Consider the following 15629-nt stretch of genomic DNA (forward strand, 5'->3'; position numbering starts at 1 on the left):
GCCTCTGTGTCTGTGTCTTTCTCTCCCCTCCCCTCTCCTCCAAGCCTCGCTCCCTTCCAGGCTGAATGTAACCTGCTTTTTATGATCACAGATAAAAACCCCATTAATGGATTAAAGCGTGCACGGTGCTGGTGATTCGCAAACGTGGTTATGTCATCCCTGCTCCACAACCCCTCCCCTTCTCCCTGCCACCGTGACTAGACTTTCCTCAAGAGAAATCCCATGCTCTCATTTAATTGATTTAGCCATTAATTTGCCAACGAGCCTTGTAACCAAATTCCTGCACTCCGGCGCGTTCCCCACATTTCTGTGCATCACTTGCGGTGCTGCTGCTTGCTCTCAGCCAGGGCAGGAGCTTTCTTTTCTCTTCCTTAGCTCTGCTTAAAGAGATGGGAGAAATGGATATATCCTGCTACTTCTCTGGAGCTGTCATTAGGCTACAGGAATGGTTTTACTGCTCGAGTTCAGCACTTTGCAGTTTGTTGTCTCCAAATATCATGTGGAGGAGGAAACTGATGCTTCCCTTCCTTTGAAAGCAGGGAAATCAAAGCCCAGATGCCAGAGCCACATGGCCAAGGTCACAGAGCAGGTGAGGGGCAGAGGCAGCATCGTGCTGCAGGTACCTTTATTCCTTTCTCCTCTCCAGGAGTTTCTCTTTCCTCCTAATCAAAGCCTCCCTCCCTCTGAGGGTGAGCACCCTGTGAGATCCAAACTAAAAAGCAGCTTGGCAAAGGAAATAGGAATGAGTCTGACTTGCACATAATTAGGTGTCAAAATTAAGTTTGTTTCAAAGGATGGAGTGGGAGCTGATTGGGAGCTGATTTCTCATTGCTTTTCCTGTCTCTTTAAATCAGTTTTAACCGGGGAGGCTGAGAGTTTGTGAGCAATCAGGACAGCTTTCTGATCAAGGCAGCCAGGCCTTAATCCCTGCACAATAAGAAGGCAAAAGATACCCTGCAGCAGAGTTATTGGGGCTTAGCAAGTGCCTCTGCACGTGTGGGAGAGCTCGGTGCTCGGGCAGTTTTCCCTCCAGAGCTGAGCATCTCCACGAGCAGCAGCTGCTCACTGCAGCTCAGGGGCAGAGCTGGCAGCCTGCTCGCTGACAGAGCTTGGCATGGGGGAGAAAAAGCCTCTTTCACTGCAGTTTTGGTTTGTTTTGTTTCCAAAAGCCAGGCTTTGAAAGGAGCAGCTCGGGGTCAGTCCCTCAGCCCTGAGAGCTCCCTGTGTCCAGAACACGACCCTGATGCTGAGGGGATGAGGAGACACCTACAATGTCTGTCTCCTTTCCACATCAGTGAAGTGGTGGAGTGACCATCCCTGGGAGTGCTCAAAACACTTGTGGATGTGGCATTTGAGGACGTGGCTTAGTGGCGAATGTTCTGGAGTGCTGGGTTGATGGCTGGACTTCACGATCTAGGAGGGATTTTCCAACCTTAGTGATCCTGTGAGAAAAGCCTAAAGCTGACCCCTTCTTTAAAAACGAGGGGTTGTTACCCTCTTAGAAGAGGTGGATTGAGGAAATGAGGGAGAAGATGAAGGTTTTGCTGTTGCTTCACAGCACCAGAACCTCAGCAAGTTTCCTCCTTGGGTAGGAAGCAGCAGCCCTGCTGAGGGGGGTCCCCTGGCATCCACAGCCTGAGCAAGGGACACTCAGGACAGCTTAAAGCCTTCAAGCTCAGCAGGCAGAGGCAGCTGCAGGACCACAGGAAGGGGCTGTGTGAGCTGGGAGCCACTGTGAAGAAAAATGTGGGAAAACTTGCTGGGAAGAACTGGGGAAAGAAAAAAAAATGGGAAATTCTGGTGATACATTTATGAGAGGCAGGAACTCTGTGATAGGGTAAAGGGGAAACTCACCCAGTTGGCATCAAGGGGATTCCTGGCCCTTCTTTCCTCACTCAGCCTCCTCCTGGGCTCAGATGAACCCTGCAAGAGCCCCCAGCTGCACAAGGACTGGGAAATTCAGATTTTCCCCTGCCTCCGATGCACGAGGCCCTGGGTTTAACAGGGTGGTTTCCTGCTGTTATCCCTTCAGTGAGCTGTGCTGCCTCCAGGATTGAAAAGCCCTGCTCCTGAGTAATTCCCTGCTGTGACAGGGGTCTGGCATCAGTGTGAGCCTGGGTGAACAGTGGGGGAGGAAATTCATGCCCGGAGAAAAAGGATTAGGGATGACAGTGGGGAAAAGAGGATTCTCCCTAAGATATGGATGTGAAATAATGGGAGGCAGAATGGGAGAGTTCAGTGAAGCTGCGATGAAATACGGAAGGTCAGATTTGGGAGAAAATCTACAATCAACCTTTGTAGATATCAGGAGGAAGTAGAAGTTTTTCTCAGTGAGTAATTTGAGAGTCAGTGTGTATTTTGTATTCTGAAGGCCCAATTGATTTACATAACTAATTCCCCTGCTGCTAATCCCTGCAAGAGGGGGTTTGCTGAACACTTCTGGGTTTATTTATTTCTTTTGTGTACCTAAGGGAGCACGATGGACCCATGAAATGGCTTCATTTTGTACAAATCAGGAGGGAAGAATCTACTGGGCATCTGTCGAGGGCTAACCCCCACTGGCAACTGAGCACTGCCCAGTCACTGCCCTTTTCCCAGGGGATGGAATCACTGAGGCATTTGGGTCAGAACAGAGTCTAAAACTTTAGACTAGAGTCTAAAACCTTGTACCAGAATCTAAGGAAGAAAAGGAAGCTCTTTAGGCACTTGTGTGGGTAAACTCTGGTCTCTCCTCAGCCAGTACTATGCAAACCCTTGGCAGGGCTGCCTGATGGAGACAGCAGCCACAGGTCTGTGTCTCTTTGGGGCATCAGAGGTGACTTTTACAGCTCCCCTGTCACCTTCCCTGACCAAAAATACATTTACTTCAGCCCTTACTCTCCCCAGCCCCTGAAAATGAGCATCACCTAGTGGATTCTTGCCTGGCTCCCTGTGGTGGTGTTCACAGGGGTCCAAGGATGAGTGAGGAGATGAGAATCTTGACTCCATGTTTCAGAAGGCTGATTTATTAATATATGGTATATATGATATTAAAAGAAAACCATATATTAAAACTATACTAAAGGAATAGAAGAAGGGATTTCATCAGAAGGCTAACAAGGAAAAAAGTGGAATGATAACAAAAGCTTGTGACTCTCAGAGAGTCTGAGACAGCTGGACTGTGATTGGCCACTAATTAGAAACAACCACATGAGACAAATCACAGATCCACCTGCTCCATTCCACAGCAGCAAATAATTATTGTTTTTCTTTTCCTCTGAGGCCTCTCAGCTTCTCAGGAGAAAACTCCCAGCAAAGGGATTCTTCAGAAAATATCTCGTCTACATCTCCCTCCTCTCCAGCAGGTTCTGTGTGTGGCACACTGGGGCTAACTGGGAGCTCCTGGCCAGCCAGGTGGCTCCTCATGGGGCTCCACTGTGGGGATGTGGGCAGAGGAGCCCTTCAGCTCAGAGCCCTGGAGCTGGGAGTGCCAGGACAGCTCCCCAGCTGCTGCCCAGAGCCCTCCTGCTGGATTATCCACGCCTGGGCTGTCACCGAGGCTTTGCTTCACGGAATTAAAGAAACATCAGGCATGTGGCTGGTGCTCCTGGCACTTCTGCCTGCTGGGTGGGCTTTTAAGGACTCTCAGGGCAGCTGAGGAAATCAAATCAAGCCAGGAGGAGCAGAAAGGCATGGGAAGCTTTGAGTCAGGGAGGGCTGTGGGTGGATGTGTGAGTAGGTGGATGGCAGAACTTTCTCCTCCCTGAGCTCCTTTGGAGCCAGGTGAGAGCTTCCTTCCTTCCTGGGGACCAATTAGGGCATGAGCAAGCTCAGTGACTTGGTCCCTCTGTGTTATTCTGGCAAATGCAGGATGTTAAATGACAGATTCCAGCAGGGGCTCTGCTTCACAATTCGTATTTTAGAATCACTCCCTATCAGCACCATCAGTGATGCAGATATTGAGTCACACTTCATCTTCATACGGAGCTCTGTAAGAGCAGCATTCTCTTAAAGGAGAGAGTGTGTGGATGTACCTGCTTTATTTGGTTTACCTCAAAGACAAAAAGGGGGGCTCAAAATAGAGCTTGGGCTTTAGATTTTAATTGCACTGCCATTTCTCACCCCAGGAAATATTTATTAACAAAACCTAATTAGGTACATTTTAATGCTTTTAAATTCTAGTTTGGTTTTCTGCTTTTTTTTTTTTTTTTTTTCTCTCAACCTATTTTTACTCCTCGCCTCTTGCTTAATGTTAATGAATAAAAGAGTAACTAATGGGAAAATTAGCATCTTTGAGGGATGTTGAAAAACTTCAATTAAACAAACAAAATTCCATCTTATTTAAGTGGAATTCAATTAGTATATCCATAATATCACAGCCTGTAGACTTATTCAGCACACACCAACAACCTTTCTTTTCTGGAAAGAATGATTTCCAACCTCCGGGAACTGCTGGAAATAATAACTTAGAAATATAATAATAAAAATATAATAATTCTAAATAGAACCTTGGAATGGTTTGGGTTGGAATGGAGCTGAAAGCTCATCCAGTTCCATCCCAGCTATGGGCAGGGACACCTTCCACCATCCCAGGTGGTTCCAAGTCCTTTCCACCCTGGCTTTGGGCACTGCCAGGGGTCCAGGGGCAGCCACAGCTGCTCTGGGCACCCTGTGCCAGTTTCACATTTCCCTTTCTCTCTAGGATGTTTATTGCAGCAGCTGAAAGAGAATTGTCTTTGCAATCAGAGCTGCCTTGTGAGCTGATGCAGCAGCCTGAGCTTTGCCTTGCCTTGGGAAGTTTGTTCTTGTTCAGGGCACCTGGAAAGGGCTTGGAGAGGCTTAGGGACCTGTATCCAAGTGGGAAGGTGATGGAACTGGAAGGATTTTATTCAGGGAAAGGAATTAACCTCGGGGTGACCTCTCATAATGTCACCTATGATGTGCAGTCACTCTGGGATTTAAACTGTCCTGGGCAAAGCTCTGGGTATTTGAAATGCAGAGGAAGAAGGAAGACAGTTGCTAATTTAAATACCCCAAATATTCTTGGCTGTCTGAAGACAGGTAAAGCAAATTAGTTCCCAATATTTTAGGAGTAAAGGCAGGACTGGATTTGCAGTCACATTTTATATTGGTCCTGTATGTGATATAAGTGACACCTGTCAAATCCACACTGCTCTAGATAGAACTTGTTCACTTCACCCTGTACTCCTTCAAAATGTCAGAGCAGAAATCACTTTTGTCACACTTGCTCTTTTTAGATGTGTGGTATTTCAATTTCCTCTTGTTTTAAACCGGGCTGGCTCCTTCTCACTCAGCAAAGATGAAAATAGAGGCTTGAACAGAAGGCTTTCAAACTGAAACGTAGATGTCAGTGCCTGCTTCTATATAAAAAGTCATGCATGAGTATGCACCCTTGTAAACTTCCATTTAGCAATTAGCTAAGTATTTTATTTCTCATTATTTCCTCTACCATAGCAATTTATTGTGGATATTCTTATCTATCCATTCTTTGCATGACGTCCATTATTAATCTTGTTATCTTGTGATTGCAATATTTGATTTTTGCATCTTGGCTGGTTTGGGGTTTGGTTTGTTCAGGTTGTTTGGTTTGTTTTTTTTTTTAAACTGAACAGAATAGCACTCCTGCTCCTTCTAATAAGTTCTGCATGGGAGGAGGTTATGATACATATGGGGATGATCTAACCAAATATGTCTGGTTTATTAATGAAGGATATTTGGATCTTTGCTGCAGGCTGGGCAGAAGAGTTTGGGTTCAAAAATACATTTAATTTCCATGAGCATATGTTTTGTTTTTTTTTTTTTTTGCAGAGCTTGGTTTTGCTTTGCCTCCCTTGCTCTGCTGGGATTTTGGACTTCAGGGCTCAACTCCTTCTGTGTCACCTGCAAATTCTGCACAGCTAATTTAAATACACTGGGAAGCTTATTAAGGTTATTTTAGCTCAGGGAAGGACACATCCAATTCATTCTCTCAGAGACTAAAAGACTCACTGCAAAGCAGTCTATTAAGGGCTTAAGTTGTGTCCCTGTAACAGCTCTTTTGGGGTTGTGATTCCCTTGGATCTGTGATATATTGACAAGGTGTTGTAAGGCTTTTTTCACTGGCAGCTTTTCTACAAGTCCAGTAGGTTTAAGGACTTTGAAATTCTAATTTTAATTATTGATTTAACTGGATTACTGTGGTAAAGAAGAAATTATGCAATCCCTTCAATAAACTCAGCAGCCTTTTAAAAATACATGAGTTATTTCCAGGCCATAGTATGGGAAGCACTATTAATGAGGTGTGGCCTGCCCCTGACATCAGTTTGCCTTTTTCATTTTGATATGTTATTAGTGTAAAAGGGTTTTGGTTGGAACCTGTAAATCTTAGTCAATATTTTACAAGCAAAATAGAATCATAGAATGATTTGGGCTGGAAAGGACCTTAAAGCTCATCCCATCCCACCCCCTGCCAAGGGCAGGGACACCTTCCACTGTCCCAGGGTGCTCCAAGCCCCATCCAACCTGGCCTTGGACAATTCCAGGGATCCAGGGGCAGCCACAGCTTCTGTGAGTAGATGGAGGCAAAAGGAGGTTGGTTATAGAAACCACACTTGGTTTCTATATTTATATTATACTTATATTATATTATATTATTGTATATTATATCATGTTGTTGTAATTTTTTCTATATTAAAAAGAAAAGCAATCCTTTGTCCATCAACCCTAACCAGCAGGTTCTGAGCCTGACACGGAAATCACCAGAAATGCAGCTGTACTGGCATTCCCTGAATAATTCCCTTGTAATCCAGGAAGATTACAAGGATCAGTGGCTGCTCTTTGAAAACATCTTGTATTCTTGTATCAAATTTATTGAGATGGCAATAAACTGGAAGAGCAAATCCTGGGACCCTTTATAACACCAGACAGGGCTTTAGCTCTGAGCTGTCCCATTCGTAGCTCCACAGATGCTTTCTACAGCAAACTTGACTTTCATTCCATGGCAGGTCCTGTGTGATGGCTCTCCTCGGGCCTGGAGCAGAGCACGTTCCATAAAAATTGAAACGCGAAATTGGTGAGTTATGTTAAATTCCACCAGGGTTAAGATTGTCTTTTTTCATTTAGTAGCTCAACCCAAAGAGTTCTGAGGTGTGGTTTCAGGAGGTTCATTTCTGGTTTCAGGAGTTTCACCCTTTGCCAAGATGCAGCTGCTGCAGGGTTTGTGTTCAGGAGTTGAGCAAAATTCCTGATCTCTCTACTGGTGTAGAACACAGGGATAAAACTCCTCTAAAACAGTCACAACCTTTGAGCCAACTCCAGCTCTGCCTTGTCATCTCCTTTAAATTTTTTCCAATTCAGTAAATGTTTTAAATAACCCAAAGAATGAAATAGGAAATATTGGCCACTCCCACGTTACCTGGAATGGAAGAAAACTCAGACAGAGACAGAACCAGCCTGGTGTCCCAGCTCAGCAAGATCCTGATGGAAAAATCTGGAAAGCTGCCCAGTCCACAGCAGTACTGTGCATTTATTAGCTGTAAATGAACAGGAATACCTCTAGTTTCATTTTACCAAGGACTCCTGACCTGTCTCAAGTGAGTTCTTCCCATGGAAAAAGCTGATTGAATCCACATTCATGTAGACTATTTCCATGTCTACTGGTTAATCCATTTGTCTTTTAAAAATATTCCTCTGATAAAGGTTCAGAGAAATCATGAGAAAAGAGAAAAGCAAACACACAGGAAGATATAAGATTTGTGGAAGGAGCAAGTGAGGACAGAGACTTTGAAGCGAGCTGTTATATCCTCTATATCATAATATCCTAGAACTTTTTTTTACTTTTCTTATATTAAATTTCACCTGATAGCTGGGATTCTAGCCACAAAACCCAATTACAAGGCAGAAAAGAAGAAAGTGGTGAAGTTTTGTCTATGTCCCTAATCACTCTTTGATTTTTGTCAAGCCAAGGCATAATAAACATCACCTGCAATTATCTCCCACGCAGAAAGATGACTTCCCTTTGTCAGGAATCCCTGGCAGCCAGACCCAGGAGCCCTGGGTTTTTTATTACTTGGGGCTCCAGGAACACCTGCACTTTCTTGGCAAGCTCTGGAGATGAAAATGCTTTTACAGTGTTCACGTTAAGAATTTCCTCTGCAGCCCCGAGTGCCTCATTGATCTGGTAGCTGTAAAGAGGGAAAAATTAAAGGAGTTGCTGACTGATTTCTTTTCCCAGTGTTGAGGACCTCCTGCTCTTCATCACAATTTTTAGCTTTATTTAATTAACTCTGAGTCCCCACTTTTGTTATTTGTGTGAAAGCCAAAGCCCCTAAAGATTTCGACAAAAAGCCACAAATGGGGATTTGCTTTCCTTACAAAATGCTGATCTTTTTCTCTCATGTGAAAGAAAAAATGTTAATTATCACTAGCAAAGGGCTCTTTTTAAAATTTCCATTTGAAATCAGGATAATTTAATTAGCTTCAAGGAGATATTCCTCCTCATCCTCTGGGCCTGGGAGGTGAGGAGTGCAGGAGGAGCATCCCCACATCTGGAGACACAGGAAATGTCCCTCAGCCCCACAGCCAGATGCTGCTGGAACTTTTTGCTTCCAGGTACACTGTTTGAAATGGAAAAAATGGCTTCAAAAATGGCTTTAGGTGCAGAGAAATCGAGCTTGTCTTAGTGCAAATCTCTGCAATATTTCCTCATTTGCAAACAGGGCTGTTGCCTTGGATTTCCAGCCATCATCATTCCTCCCCTCTGGACATTGGCTTCTCCCCTTTTTTGATTCCAGCTGTGGAAGGTCACTCTGGATCTTGGATTTATTTTCTTCTAATCTTTCTTGCAAACCTTCCCTCATTTCTTCCCTACTCTCCTTTACTTTTTCCCTCATCAGAACTGTTTCACACCTGACAGCCTGCCTTTGGTGCTGACTTAAGGGAAGGGAAGAGCATCCCAGTGAGTGATACAGGAGAGCACTAACACAGAATAATATAAATGTCGCAGACATCTGTTATGGAAAATCCTTTCCTTAGGATTTTTCCTCCTGAGAAGCTGGGAGGCCTCAGGAACAAAATGTAAGCAATGGTTATCTGCTGCTGTGGAATGCAACAGGTGCATCTGGGATTGGTCTCATACGGTTGTTGCTAATTAATGGCCAATCACAGTCAGCCGGCTCAGAGAGCCAAGCCACAAACCTTTGTTATCATTCTTTCTTTTCTATTCTTAGCTAGCCTTCTGATGAAATCCTTTCTTCTATTATTTTAGTATAGTTTTAATGTTATATATAACATAAAATAATAAATCAGCCTTCTGAAACGTGGAGTCAGATCCTCGTCTCTTCCCTCATCCAAGAACCCCTGTGAACACTGTCACATATAAAGTTCAATCCAATTAGTAGAAACTGCTTGTCTGCCCCTCAGGAAATCCTCTAACTCACCCTGGCAGGGCAATGAACCCTTTCAGATCATGGGATCACAGAATGGGTTGGGTTGGAAGGGACCTTTAAAGGTCATTTCCTTCCCTATGTGTTACATGGAGGTGGCAACAGGATTGAAAGGGCAGAAAATCCAAATCTTTTGATGTCAAAAACTGGACAATTTCTGCCCATGATTTTCATGTAGTCTTTCTTTTCCAGAAAGAAATCTTGTAAGAATTTTCCCATTTTAGGGACAAGTGAAACCTGCCTTAAAAAGATTTGTAGGGTTGTTGCAACTGGAGGAGATGGAAAAACAATATTGAAACAAACTTAGGGGGCTTTATCAACAAACAGCTTGCTTGGTCTAAAAAAAGTGTAATTCCAGAGACAGCCATCTCCTTTTGCAACAGGGACACCCAAATTCTGTATTCCCAAGCTTTCCAGAGAAAGATAAAAGCTCATATTTATCCACTGAGTCAGGAATCAGCTAAAATCAATATTTTTATTTCTAAGTGTGCTTTGAGATTTTTTTTTCCTTTATAAACCTCACAGGATGAGTCCTGCAGTGCCAAACCCCAGCTTTAAGATGATTTTTTCTGACAGGACATGCATCACTGAGGATATTTGCCTGTAATGGAAGTGATGGCACAGGTTTGTGAACACAAACCTGCACTGACACAGGCTCAGAGAAACCCTCTGTGCTCCACATGGATGTTCCTCAAAAGCCACTTTGCCTCTGTGACACCCCATGAGGGTTTAACCCACAACAAATTTGAGCCAAATGCTGTGATTTTCCAGCTTTTAGCAGAGTGGTCTGAGCTGTGGTGGCACAGGGGATGAGCAGAGTGTAAAATCCCTGGCGTGGGTGGTGATCCTGGGTGTAGCAGTGAGAATTTACTGCCTTTCTCTGCTCAAATCCTATGAGGTGGAGGGGCTCTAACTGCTGAAATCCCTTTTCCATCCCAGAAAGGACTGGAGGCTCTTTACAGCTTTAACTTGCTCCCAGTTATCCACAGAGATTTCAGAATGAGGAATGAGGTAAAAAACCCCTTTTTTCTCCATCCATCCCTGAGCTGATAACAGGAAAACTGGACTTATAATCTTGTTCCTTCTCCTTACACCTCTCTCCTTCCTGAGCATGAGAATAACCCTGGTTGCTGTAATTGTTCTTGGACAATTACCACAGATAGACAGAAATACAGACAAAAATAAAGACAGAAATACAGATAAATCCCTGAATATTCCAGGATATTACCTTTATCCACCAAAGGACAGGATTAGTTGCTGTGCAGCTTTATTAAGCACTGTGTTGGATGATTTTCACCAGAGAAAGCTGTATTTAAATGGGGGTGAAAAACAGCACAGGAGGATGTGCAGTAAAAATTCCAAGAGGAAGTAGGTTATCCAAACAGAACTTCATCTGTTTTAAGGGATTCTGGTAGCAAAGTTCTTTGTCTCATTCCCTTAATTTTTTAATTGTACCATTGTAGAATGCTATACCTGGCATGTAGAGAGCCAAGGAGGGATTTTCTGATAATTTGATTTGGAGAATAACATATTAATATACATTTTCATTGCCCAGCTCCTGGGTCAGGAGTATCATATTAACTCCAAGACAAATTAAGAGAACGATTTTGCTTGTATGGGTATTAAAGGAACATGGATTCGAAGAAGGACTGGATTTGTGTGAGCAGCTGTAGGTGAGTGTGGGCTTGGAAAAGTGGGAACTGGGAATAGTTACACTCCTTACAAAAACAATGTCCTGCTCAGACTTCCATCCTAGCAAAATATGTCCTAACTCTATCCTTGTGATAACCACCCTGTTTATTTTCTGCTGTATCTACCAGAAGAAACTGCTTTAAAATATCACTAAATTTACCTTTGGTGATTTACTGAATATATATGGAAAGAGCTTCATTTGAATTTTTTAAAAAATAACAATATCCTTGTTCTGTTTTCTCTAAAGCTGCTCTTCCTGAGCTGGCTGCCTCTGTTAGCCCTGAGCATTTCCCTCCCAGATGAGTGTGGCAGCATTGCTTCTCTCCTCAATACAGCAGCATAAAAGGCACAAGCAAAATGTGGTCTTTCCTAATAGGATCTGAAAAGCTGCACTTTCTGGGTTAAGGTTGTTTTTTGTCTAAAGAAAAAAATCTCATAGGTAAGAACGACACGACAAAGAAAAAGACAAAAGCTTTCTGAGCTGAAACACTGAAGAAAGTGTTCAGGAACAGTTAATCCCCCAAAAGATATTTCTTTAGCAATTCTGGCAAGATTAGATAGAAAAGGCTATTACTTATGTGTCTTGCTGTTGTTTGCAGCATGGGCAGGAGTTGTCAAGGCACAAGTCTACTGCATTTCAATATTTTAGGTCATTCTTTATGCTGGAATCAGGATTATTTCTCATTCATATCACTTCTATCCCTTGCTCATTATTTGATTTAGACATCCATCCCTATAGCACGCAGTACTTTAGGCCTGACCCTGAGTTTTCTGGATCTTTATGTAAAGATCAGTGGGAAGAATTTGAAGGCTTTTAATTAACCCTTGTTAAGCTTTTCAGCAAACAAGGGAAAACTTCCCAAACAGACAAAAATAATTGGCTTTAGTTGCCTTCCTGCATTAATTGGGAGAGAGTGAGTTCTTCCCAAAGTGGCAGACCACAAATCAAGTTATGAAACTCAAATACTGAATATATTTATACCAAATAAAATGAAAGAAGTAAACCCAGCAGTCAGTTTGCAGTCAATCAGTCAGGCCATTGAGGTTTGTGTGATCTCAGTCACCCTGAAGTAAATAAACCAGCACATGGAGTAAGGCACAATTTTCTCTTGATGGGATTGAAAGATGAGTGACAATCCAGCCCTGTAAATGACTGATTTAAAGGCTTCAGCCTCTCCCAACACATCTTTGTCAGTAAAGTGTCTCCCAGCCTAAAGGGTTTTCTCCAATCAATTTTTACATTAGTTGCTGATAATTGAAAACCTTCAGCATGTGTCTGTGCAGATCTCTCCATTTTTTGGTTCTTCAGGTGAAAATGATGAGTTCTTGTCTGAGACTGGGTCCTTGTGTGTGCCATATCTGCTCCAAGGAGTGTCCTGTGACCATGATCATCCCTGCACAAGGTGTAATAAAACAGCCTGATCACCATGGAATTCACCATGGAAAAATGGAATTCAGTAAGATGCTCTCTGTCTTAGCTGAGCAAATGCATTCAGGGATAGGAAAGTAAGAACAACCTAAATTTGAAGGCCAGGCTGAGACTCCTTTTAATAGTTTGACCTCTTATTCGTAAGAAATGTCCAAAGAAAAGCACATTAATCCTTTCTGTGAACTATGACACACTTCAGAAAAGGAGCAGTTGTGTTATCCTGCTTTCATTTCATTTTATTTATTACCCAAAGAGGCAGAATTATATGCAGTCAGATTTCTTGGCACTCTAAATCTTAAAAAATTAGTTTCTGCTCATAAACATGAACAAACTTCCTAAACAGCCATAATTTCTTTAAGAGATAAATCTTTACATTGGTGTGGCCCTTGTTCAAGTCATGACTTTAAGTGAAATAAAAAGACTGTCGTAGGTAAGATATGTTACAATCTTTAGAACTAATTTAGCTAGTTAATTATACATATTCAGCTTCTAATCAAAAATTATCAGCCTGGAAATAAATACTCTGTAGCCAAGGTAATCACTCAATATTTAATAAACTGTGTAGGCATTTCCTGCCATTGGAATTCAATGACAGTGGAATTTCAAAGAGCACTTTGGATAAGGGCTGATACACACCCAAGTGGTTTGTGCAATACAGACATGCAAGGAACATCTTCCAGCTCTGAGGAATAAAGCAAGATTAGGAAGCCATGACAAATGATCCAAAATAGGGTAAAGTCCCAAACATCATCTCCAGTGTAATACAGGCTTAGCCAGCAGATGGTTTGGAAACCACTTTTGTCTCTTATCACCAGCCCAAAGATATTCCCCTCCCTCCTCCTGCTACTCTGCCCTTTCCTTGTGGCTGCCACAACATTAGAAAACACATTTTCCATGTGATTTATTTCCTAGACTTGAAGAACCACAGTGAAATCAGCCTGGTGGCTGTGAACCATCATGAATCCAGGGAAACAGCATTCAGCTGTTGTGGGCATCCCGTGTCAGACCAGACTGAAATCCAGAGTTATGATTTCATTTAACAAATCCAAATTACACACTTTGACTTGGGCCCATCCAAACCTTTTGCTTCCATTTAAAAAGTTAAAACCAAATGTTTTGCTGTATCCACGCTGCCTTCAACTTTCCATCCTGCAAATCACTCAGCTTGCTGACTTCTCAGCTGGACTTAGGCAGAAAAACACATCAGGCTTTTGCACCAAGTGGAAAAAGAACTGGGGAAGAAAAATTGCTTATGCTAAACCTAATTGGCAGCAGGGAATAATATCAGGCTTCTGAAAAAAATGTTTATGTATGACAGCCCTTGCTGCTTAACAGGCAGAGAGGCTGAAAATGCAGCTGCATGAGCTGTGCCAGACTTTTCAGTTTGACAAGCTGGGGACAAACATTTTAGCAAGACCTGCTGTGGTGGGACGAGGGGTGATGGTTTGGAGCTGAAGATCAGTTTAGATCAGATTTAAGGAAGATGTTTTTTACAATGAGGATGGAGAGGCCCTGGCACAGGGTGCCAGAGCAGCTGTGGGCACATCAAAGTGTCCAAGGCCAGGCTGGACAGGGCTTGGGGACAGTGGGAGGTGTCCCTGGCATGGCAGAGGGTGGCACTGGATGAGCTTTAAGCTCCCTTCCCACCCAAACCACTCCAAGATTCTTTGTTTCTCTGTGTCCCAAATGGGAAAATTCTCTTGTGGGGAATTTTGGAAGGAATTAGAGATGGGACCACTGAGTTGCTTTTGATGATGTGGTTTATTTTCTTATCTTCCACATAGGCAGGAAGGGTGAGTTCAGCTCACATCTTTACCACACGGTTCAGAAGGTCACAAGATGTGGGATCTCAGCACCTCAGGATGGAGGTGCAGAGTGGCCGAGACCACCCTTGGGGGGCTCGGGAGTCCTGGAATGTTGCCAGAAGTGTCTGGTGGCTGGACTTTGATCCCACACAGGAGACGACACCTGTATGAGGATGGGAGGATTTCACTGGGTGTATGGTGAAGGGATAAGTTAATTAGAGTGTGAGACACAGGGTTTAGGATTTCTGTACAGGAGGGTCTAAAGAAGTAAGATGAAGGAATTGGGGCATGTCCTGTTCTTCTTCTTCTTCTTCTTGGCCTCCATCTTCTGTGGTGATGGTGGCACTTTGGGATTGGTTATTACTAGAAGTGCACCGGTTAATAAGGGTAAAAGGTATTGGGGAAAAATGATAAATATTGTACACGTAACTTCGAGTATAAAGATAAGTGACCGCCCGGGGGCTCGCAGTGTGCTCATGGCTGGCTGCTGTGCAGACCTCTGTCGGGCCAAGAGAAAATCTTTTAGATAAACAATTAATAAACACCGAGACTGAGAAGAGATCTGAAGACTCTTCTCGTCCTTTGAAGCGCGGGCTGTCCAAGGCCACCCCGGGCCTTTCCAGGTCACCTAAACAGCCGAGAAACCGACAACAAGATCCTTAGTTACAAGACCTTTTAAGGAGTTATTGACCAATCAAACACTGCTAACAAGGATATTTATGGTTTTGACCCAATCTTTAAATATTTTGTCTTATGGACCCATGCTACAGCATGAGATTTTTTAGCCAATCCTGTTATGACACACAAACCTACAGTGCTGAATTCTAAACTCCTTGTTCACCTCTGTAACTACTTTTATTTTTATATCTTCAATTCTAAAACTCTAAACTTTCCTTTACTTAGCTTAACTTGTCTCTGCTTTAAACTATAAATCCACATTCTCACTTCTAGCACCTAAGTCTGGAAGCCTTTTCCAAGGTCTCAGATCAAATCCTGAGTTTAATCCTAAGCTCTGTGCTCTGTCAAACCTCACTGTGGTCTCATTCCACATGGAAGCAGCTGAATGTGCTGAATGCAATTAAGTTCATGTTTAAATTAGAATGAGAAGTAATTGACAGTGAAAATCTGGGAAGTATTTCAGACAGAAATGAAGTGGCGAGTTTTGCTTTCCCATAAACTTCCTCAGAGCTTAAATATCACTGTGCTCTAGGAGACTTTGGGTAAAATGTGATGTTTGATTCTCAAAAACCAACAGGAAAATGGTATTTGGAAATGGGAATG

The sequence above is a fragment of the Ammospiza nelsoni genome, chromosome 8, assembly GCF_027579445.1.
Source record: "Ammospiza nelsoni isolate bAmmNel1 chromosome 8, bAmmNel1.pri, whole genome shotgun sequence".
Lineage (NCBI taxonomy): Eukaryota > Metazoa > Chordata > Aves > Passeriformes > Passerellidae > Ammospiza > Ammospiza nelsoni.